Below are 7,620 nucleotides of genomic sequence, written 5' to 3'. Positions count from 1 at the left end.
CTTCTTGTACACAAGGGCTTAAGGCCCGCTCCTGAGTGCTGCAGTTGTAGCCTTTTTCTCCCTCAGGATCCTCATGCAGAGGCTACAGCAGTGGAGGAAACTCAAGGCTGCACAGTGAACATCCGTGTTCCCTGGTCTCGTTTTCCACAAGCAGCTGTGAGAGTACCAGAGGCTTTCACCCATCTCCTATTCTCTCTTGTGGATTCATCCCAAAGCAGAAGTCCATCTGGGTTAGGAGTATGACTAACATCCAGCAGAGGCATTAGGAGGGCTTAGAGGAACAGAAGTGCCCTCCAAGCACTTCACAAGTCATCGGGTAAAATCACCTCCCACAGCTTTTACTCCCTCTCCCTACTCTTCCAGCAGCTGTGCTTCAGCCATGGCCCTGTGGGTCACTCTGCATTACTGATTGCCCCTTCCTGCTCCCCAGATCATGCAGGAGCACTCAGGTCCTGTTTCGTGTCAAAGCTAGTGTAGATACCAGTGCGGGGTCAGTTGTTTTTGAAAACAAAGGAGGTGACATGTTTTGCAGGACACTGAGTATTCTGTTGGATTGGTGAGCTCAGCTGCCTCATCCAGCTGCTTATGTTTGCTACAGAAACAGTAGGCAAAGAAGGAGCACTACCACTTTGAATTAATGTGATGTGTCACTGCACCCTAAGACTGGGATGTGATGGCTTTCTGGCTCCTTCCTATTCACTGGTGCTGCCCAGCTCTGCCTTTGCCGGACAGTTGCTCCATCTGCATCGTTGCTTTCTGTCCCATACTTCATTCAATGTAGTCTTGAAGAAGAGAGGGAACTTGAAAGAAAATTGTGCCTCTTCCTCTCTGCCACTCTCCTGGCTCCCAGCCCCAGCTCCTTCCCTGTGCCATGAAGGGAAGTGCTGTCTCTCCAGTTGCTCTCCCCCTGGCTGGCTCTTAGCTCCTGCTGCATCCTCCTGCATCTCCCACTCCAGGCTCCATAGCCAGGCACAGAGCCAGACTGGCATCACACAAGTGTGTAGAAGAAACACATTTCCTTCAGTCTGACTTCCCCAGCTTGATGCTGGCATGGCCTCCAGGTGCTAGCTTGTCTCTTCCTTGGTTCTGACCTTAACCTATAAAAGCTCTCTCCCTCCTGAGCCTCTCTCTTCCCCCTCTCCCCAGTGTCTGGAGTTTTACACTCAGCAACGAATGAAGCCCTGATGTATCTAGTGACCACATTTGGAGAAGCATGGACACTAGGATTTTACAACAAGCTGTCACTGCTCCCAGCCCTCTGTCATCTAATTGCTGGGACTCCACTGGGAGGGCAGAACTTTTCCGATCTTCCATAAGAAACACTGGTATGTTCCTTACCTCACTTTTCAGGGCCAAGCTGAGAGGGTGGAATAAAAACAGGCATAGGAGCAAATGGGACTTTACTGGAGCAGGACATAGATCTGCCACCCCCAAATGGATTTTAATCTCCCACATTTCTGCAGTTTTCCTGACAATTTCCAGTGCCTGCATCTAAACCAATTGGGATGATTTTTTCCCAGGAACTGTGAGGCAGCTGTAGTAGATGTTTTGCCAAAAATAGCTTTATTTAGAGCCACACAAGTTGGATTGTGTGTACCTGATCTGTTCTGACCAGGGACAGTTGGAACCAACCCCACATCAAACAGTGAATAAATACTAGTGTAGAGAAAATGCAAGAAATTGAAATCTCTGCTGGAATCCCAACAATTTCCCTTAGTGTATGGATCAGGAGGAATGTGGAGGCAGCCAAACAAACTCCATCACATCACAAGCAGGAACTAAGCTTCCACAGGAAAGATGCAAGCTGCAATTAACAGCTAAGTAAAACACACAAAGCACCTGTCTTCTGTATCGTGACTTGTTCCCTAGAAGCAGAACAGCATTCCCAGGTAATGAGCTCATTGGCATCGTAATCCTGTAGCTGTTGATGTCTTGGCACTACATCAGTTACCTTTTTCTTCACTCTTCTCCATTAATGCCTTCCTCTGGCTTCTCCACATAACAAACCAAACTCCTTCAGGCCTCTTCTGCCTCTCTTCTGACCCTTCCTGCTTTCGGTGCCGGCTCATCCCACTGCCTGTCCACTCATGAATGGTGTTGCCTTTCATCACTGCTGGGACTACCATTTCTCTGCTTGCCTCATAGGCCCACTCGCTCCAGCTTCTGCTTTTTAAGCTCTGAGGAAACTGTTCTTGTCGATGTCTCCAATAGTCTCTAATAAGCTTTTTGATGTCAGAGCATAGGAAATTTCTTTTCTTCTCAAAGTCTTGTCCTTCTGCTTCTTGGGAAGCTGTTACAAAGAGAATGGAAACACACCGTCTTCTTTTCATCCATAGGACAAGAAATCATAGGTGATAATTGCACAACTGGTTGGATGTTAGGAAAGTACATCCATGGTAGGAGTAGTGATGCACTGGAACAGAGAAAGTTTGGGAAATCTGCAGCTTTGTAGGTCTTAGTGAAGAAGACAGAACAATATGTCTGGAGTGATTCTGCTTTGGGCATAAGGAATTAGTAGAAACCTCAGTGGTTCCAGTTTCAGTGCTCTTTCTGTCCCTCTAGGGATGCTCCTTCAGTCCCACGTAAGGGTCATGTGCCTCTATGCATCATGATTCTTTTCTCTGCTGTTACCTCCACCAAATTTCATGCACAGCTCAAAATGCTGTCTTGCACACCTGCCTTCAGATGTAACTCTTTCTATTTGAAGTGAAACTGTCTCACTAAGATCTGTGGGATGAAGGTAACCAAACCATCAATGACGTGGCAGCAGAGGGTGAAATTGTGAGCATGTTTCCAATCACAACTCCAGGAACCAGCTGTGACTTTAACAGCTAGTTTTACCATATTCACTCCAGACTAAAGGATCTGATGCCTTCAAAGTAGAGGGGGTTCCTTCTCGACCCTCTTTTTGGCAATTTTCATTCTTGGAATAAAAAATCCATCTTACAGAGTGGACTGAAAAAAACAGGACTTGCTATTCTACAAGCTTATCTCGAGCAATGCCACCTCATGCAGTCTCACCCTTAGCCAAATACTGACTCACCAACAAGGGGTTCGCAGCAGAAAAGGAGAGAGGGCAAGCCATATGACAATTCAGCTCTCACTGCTGGAAGCTTGGCAGGGAGTGAGAAACACATATTTTGAATCAGAGGGACCTGAGCAGTTGTGTTGAGGTGTAGTTAAAAGCTAGGATGCAAGAGGGGCTGCTTCACTACTGCTTGCTACAGGGAGGTCCAGCCCCTCTAGGAGGGATTGAGTTCAAAATCTGCCTCTGGAGCGCTACGATGCCACACCCAGCTAAGGCTCCCAGCAGGTAACTGTTTGCTTTTCTCTGGAGAAGGGTTTGGGCCCAGGGAAATAGTGTTCAAACACAGGTCTCTGCACAATCCAGGACCTGGTATTCCTCCCCAAGCTCCACCTTGGTCGTGAGACAACTTGGTCTTCTAGCACGGGCTGCAGGTGCCCTCTGTCCTGTCCTGGTTCTGGCTTTTCCTATGCCAGTGAAGTGATTAATCTCTGCCTGCCTCTACTCAGCACTTTCAGGTCTGCACGGGATGTTCAAAACAGGCACAGCTAAATACATAATGGCACATACTGCCTCTGCTTAGATGAAATACTAGCATGCCAGCAGTCACTCGTGGAAACAACTCTTTTCCACTATCAAGTCTATCCCTGAAAGGGGAGACATAAACTATCAGCCCTTCTGCTTTCCATTCCTCCTAAATGTGTTTTACTCTTGAATCCTAAGCACACTGTGCTAAGGCTTCTCTGAGCAGATGCTTTTCTCCCCCTGGGTCTGAGGCAAGGGACATAGGAGGCCATAAGGCTGTCACTGGCACCAGCTTATCATGCCTAGACCAGCTCTGTCACAAATCAGAGCCCAGAAACCCACTCTTTGCCAATGCTTTCAAAGTGGGATGTTTCCTACTTGCTTGAGATTCTTTTGATCTTGGCCTGTTGGTCCAACTCACCCTCATATCTCAAGTTTCTTCCCTCTCAGTGTATTTTTGAGTCTTCCATGAAGAATATGCTTGTTTGCCAAGTCACCAGCCTTTTGTGTCCAGTAGATGCTGGTGGATGGAGCCAAGCATCAGGGCTTCTGTGAACATGGGATCCCACCTAAATGCACCTTGGTCAGAGGCAGCACAACAGCAGCCTCTCCTCCTTCCAGTGGTGCTGCTACTGGAAGCAAATGGTTCCTGGAACAAGCCCTGATATGAAGCAACATGTGCATGAGGCCTACTGGTAGAGGAACCACGTGTTTGAGTTTCTTGCTCCATGAACAAGGCTGACCAGGTCTGACACAACACCAAGGCATGCTGGGGAGAGACATGGACTCGGCTCATTTCCTCTGTGTTTTATTTGTCCTTGCATATGCTGCAATCCCAGAAGCACTGGTGAACAGAGGAGCTGCATACCAGGACAGCAAGTGGTGGTATGGGAGAAGATAGAGAAAGGCAGAGTCTAGGAGAAGCCTTTCCCCCATGTACTTTTGCTCCATCATTCTCTGTGCAGATAAAGCACTGCTGGGGCACATCAGTGCTGGCAAGGTGCATGGAAAGGTGTTGTAAAGGATGCTGAAAGCCAGTAGGACAGAAACAATGAGGATAAGTGATAAATGAAAGCAGCGGATAAATGAAAGTAGGCAGTGTTCACTACTAACATTGGCACTGCAGTGTTTCCACTGTCCTCCCTAGATACTAAAACAGGCATGTTTCTGACTGCTATTAAAATATCCTTGAAGTTCTGGCCATTCTTATCCCTGTCTGGGGTAAAAGAAAGCAGGGAGGCAACTGCCTTTCTGAGCCACACTTTATTAAAAGCCCTGTGTGTGCACATGTGTGTGTATGGGTTGCCTACACTTACGTGAAAACCTCTCATAAGAACAACCCTATAAGCTATCAAGACTGAAGAGAGCCCAATGACATTTCTTTCTATTCTCAAGGTAAGCCTTGAAAAACAATGCTTAACTCCCAGCCAACTCTGCCTCATGCGGTGGCCAGATTGTAAGGTCATTGCCCAGCCCTACAGACCCTGCTTTGGTGGCTGTTGCAGGGCTGGCACCACATCGCTGGTTGCACTTCAAAGCACCGAAGCCTTTCTGAGCAGTGTTTCACCTCTCAGCCTGCAATATCTCTCTTCAGCCACGGTCATGACAGCAGCAGCAGCCAGAGTGTGGGAGGTAGCAGGCTTCAGTGTTGAACCGAAAAGACTTTCTCACCCTAGGTTAAATCACTGAATTGATTTATAAGCATCATTATTTATACATGGAGGGATTTTCAGACAAATGTATGAGTTTGTAACGGAGGAGAGAAGTACAGTATCCCAGTCCAACCTTTCATATGGGATCCCAGGACGTGGTCCTGTATGTGGGAGGTGAAGCAAGACTTAGCACAGGGGCGGTGTAAGCTCCTGTTCCCCTTCCCCCAGCCTCAACCAAAGCACAGTGATAGCAAGGCTCCCAACAGGTGCTGTGCGGTGTATCGTCTCAGGTGGCAGCAAACCAACACTCATTTTTGTGGCACAATCTTGCCTGTGTGTGACAGCAGACCCCAGCTCCTGGCCAGGGTTTGCTTAGCTCTCTGCCATTTACATCAGATGCTCGGCCCTGCTTGGAGAAAGAAGAGGGCATTAAATACTCCCTTGCCTCGTGGTCCTTCATGCAATAGCAGTTGATACCTTGATAAAACAGAGGCAGAGAGGAAAGTTTCCGCTGCGGCGTTGGGAGATGAATCTCAGCAAAACGGGCGTTGCCTGTGCAATGCTACATTGAGACCAGCAGCCTCACTGTCTTCCCCCGAAGCTGTAGGTAAGACTGATGTCTCCATAGTTCCTGGTGCTGTGGGTACCTGTTAGGTGCACTCAAGAAGGGGGAAATCACCCAAAATCTTGCTCAGCTTTTCTTTAAAATGATTAATGAAGAATACACATGATTCGGGACCTACCTTTCCTACACATACCTAAAGAACCTGAGTATTGCCCAGGAAGGAAATAAATGATATCTCACATTTTTCATCTCTTCCCTGATTTTAAAAATCAGGATATTTAGAATGTCTTGTGGAAACATTATCCTAGGGATAAAGATGATTGAATATAAATTATGACCTATTTCATAAGGTGGAGGGGTGCTTTCTAGGAAAAATGAGTATATCAGGACTACTGATTTTGGTGATATAACACAGCACAAGAGCTGCAGCATCCTCATGACTCACCATGTCAGCCATGCCTTTCCCCAGCACGGTGCAGGGCTGACTGCTCTGCCAGGTGAAGGTTACCATAAACCTTTACCTCTACAAGGTCCTAGAGGTGTTTTGATTCAGTTAATGCTAATTTTTGCATTGTAAAAAAATAAAAAAGTCTTTTTCAAAAAGTGCTAAACCCATAAACTAACTTAATCCTTTAAAGAAAAAGACTTTATTCGTTAAAACTAAATCATGCAGGTCTGATTCTACTTCCACTCATAAAAATACCTTGGCATCGTGGTCAAACAATTCATATCAATTCTGCAACTTCTCCATTTTTACAGCAGCGTGCGGAGAAAATCGAAGCCAAAATTGTTATACTGAAGAAAGGACAGGCAAAATTTCAGACACCTTGTGTGCCAATACCCAGGGCAATGCACTGTACAATTCTCAGGAGAAAATCGTGATATTTTGTGTGATAGACTTATCTTTTTTTTGCAGCTCAATCTATTTTTATAGTAGCTCCCAGCTTGCAATTCTAGTGCCAGCGATTGTAAAAGGTACGTGGAAATTGTTCCAGTGCGTGTTTTCAGTTATAGGTTGATGCTAATAGTGATTGGAAATGCTGAGGTTTGAAAATGGCTTTATGATCTCTAACAGTCTGAGAAATGTTACTTTAATTAATACAGTGCTTTGCTTCTTAAGCAGAACAGGTTTATTTGATTTTTTTTCCTCATGTAATCATCAGTAAAGTTCTCACTCATTGACTGAGTTTTGCTGAATAGGGATAGATAGGCTTGAAGGATAAATTTCTAAGGCAACTTGCAGGAAAAATGACCAGAAACGTTCCTGTTTGCACACACATCTTAATGTCCCCGAAAGGAAAGAAAAGCAAGACATGCACCTTCAGCTCCAGGCTCCACCTTGCTGTTAAAAGTCTCACGTAAGATGGGGAAAAAAAAAAAAAAAAAGGCGAGCAATGGCCAGCAGCTGCTTCCTCTCCCCCTCGCTTCAGCCCTGGGACTGGGAACATCCTCTGGCCAGGGTGGGACAAGTCCTCCTCCTCCTCCTCCCTCGCGGCATCCCCGGGGTCGCAGCCCAGCCCGAACAGTGGCGGTCCCCGTGGGATGCTCCAGGGGTTGTTGCTGCCGAGGGCAAGTCTGGAGCCTCCTCGTCGAGGAGGGAGGCAGATCCGTCTGACCACAGCAACCTCGGGCAGCCTCTGCTCTCTTCCTGCCGCTATTTTCTCTTTCTATTTTCAGTGTGATTTTTTTCCCCACTTAGTTTAATTTCCGACGCTGTTTGAGGTGGTCTCTCGTTTCTTTTACACAAAATGCCTGCTCCCGCCGTTGTAGAGACGGGGAAGATCTTTCTGACAATATGCGGCTGAAGAGAAGGCAGGCTGGGGCGGGACGACTCCAGCCCCGAGGAGCCAGGC

The sequence above is a fragment of the Mesitornis unicolor genome, unplaced genomic scaffold (genome assembly GCF_000695765.1).
Source record: "Mesitornis unicolor isolate BGI_N332 unplaced genomic scaffold, ASM69576v1 scaffold8230, whole genome shotgun sequence".
Taxonomy (NCBI): Eukaryota; Metazoa; Chordata; class Aves; order Mesitornithiformes; family Mesitornithidae; genus Mesitornis; species Mesitornis unicolor.
This window is presented reverse-complemented; position numbering follows the sequence as displayed.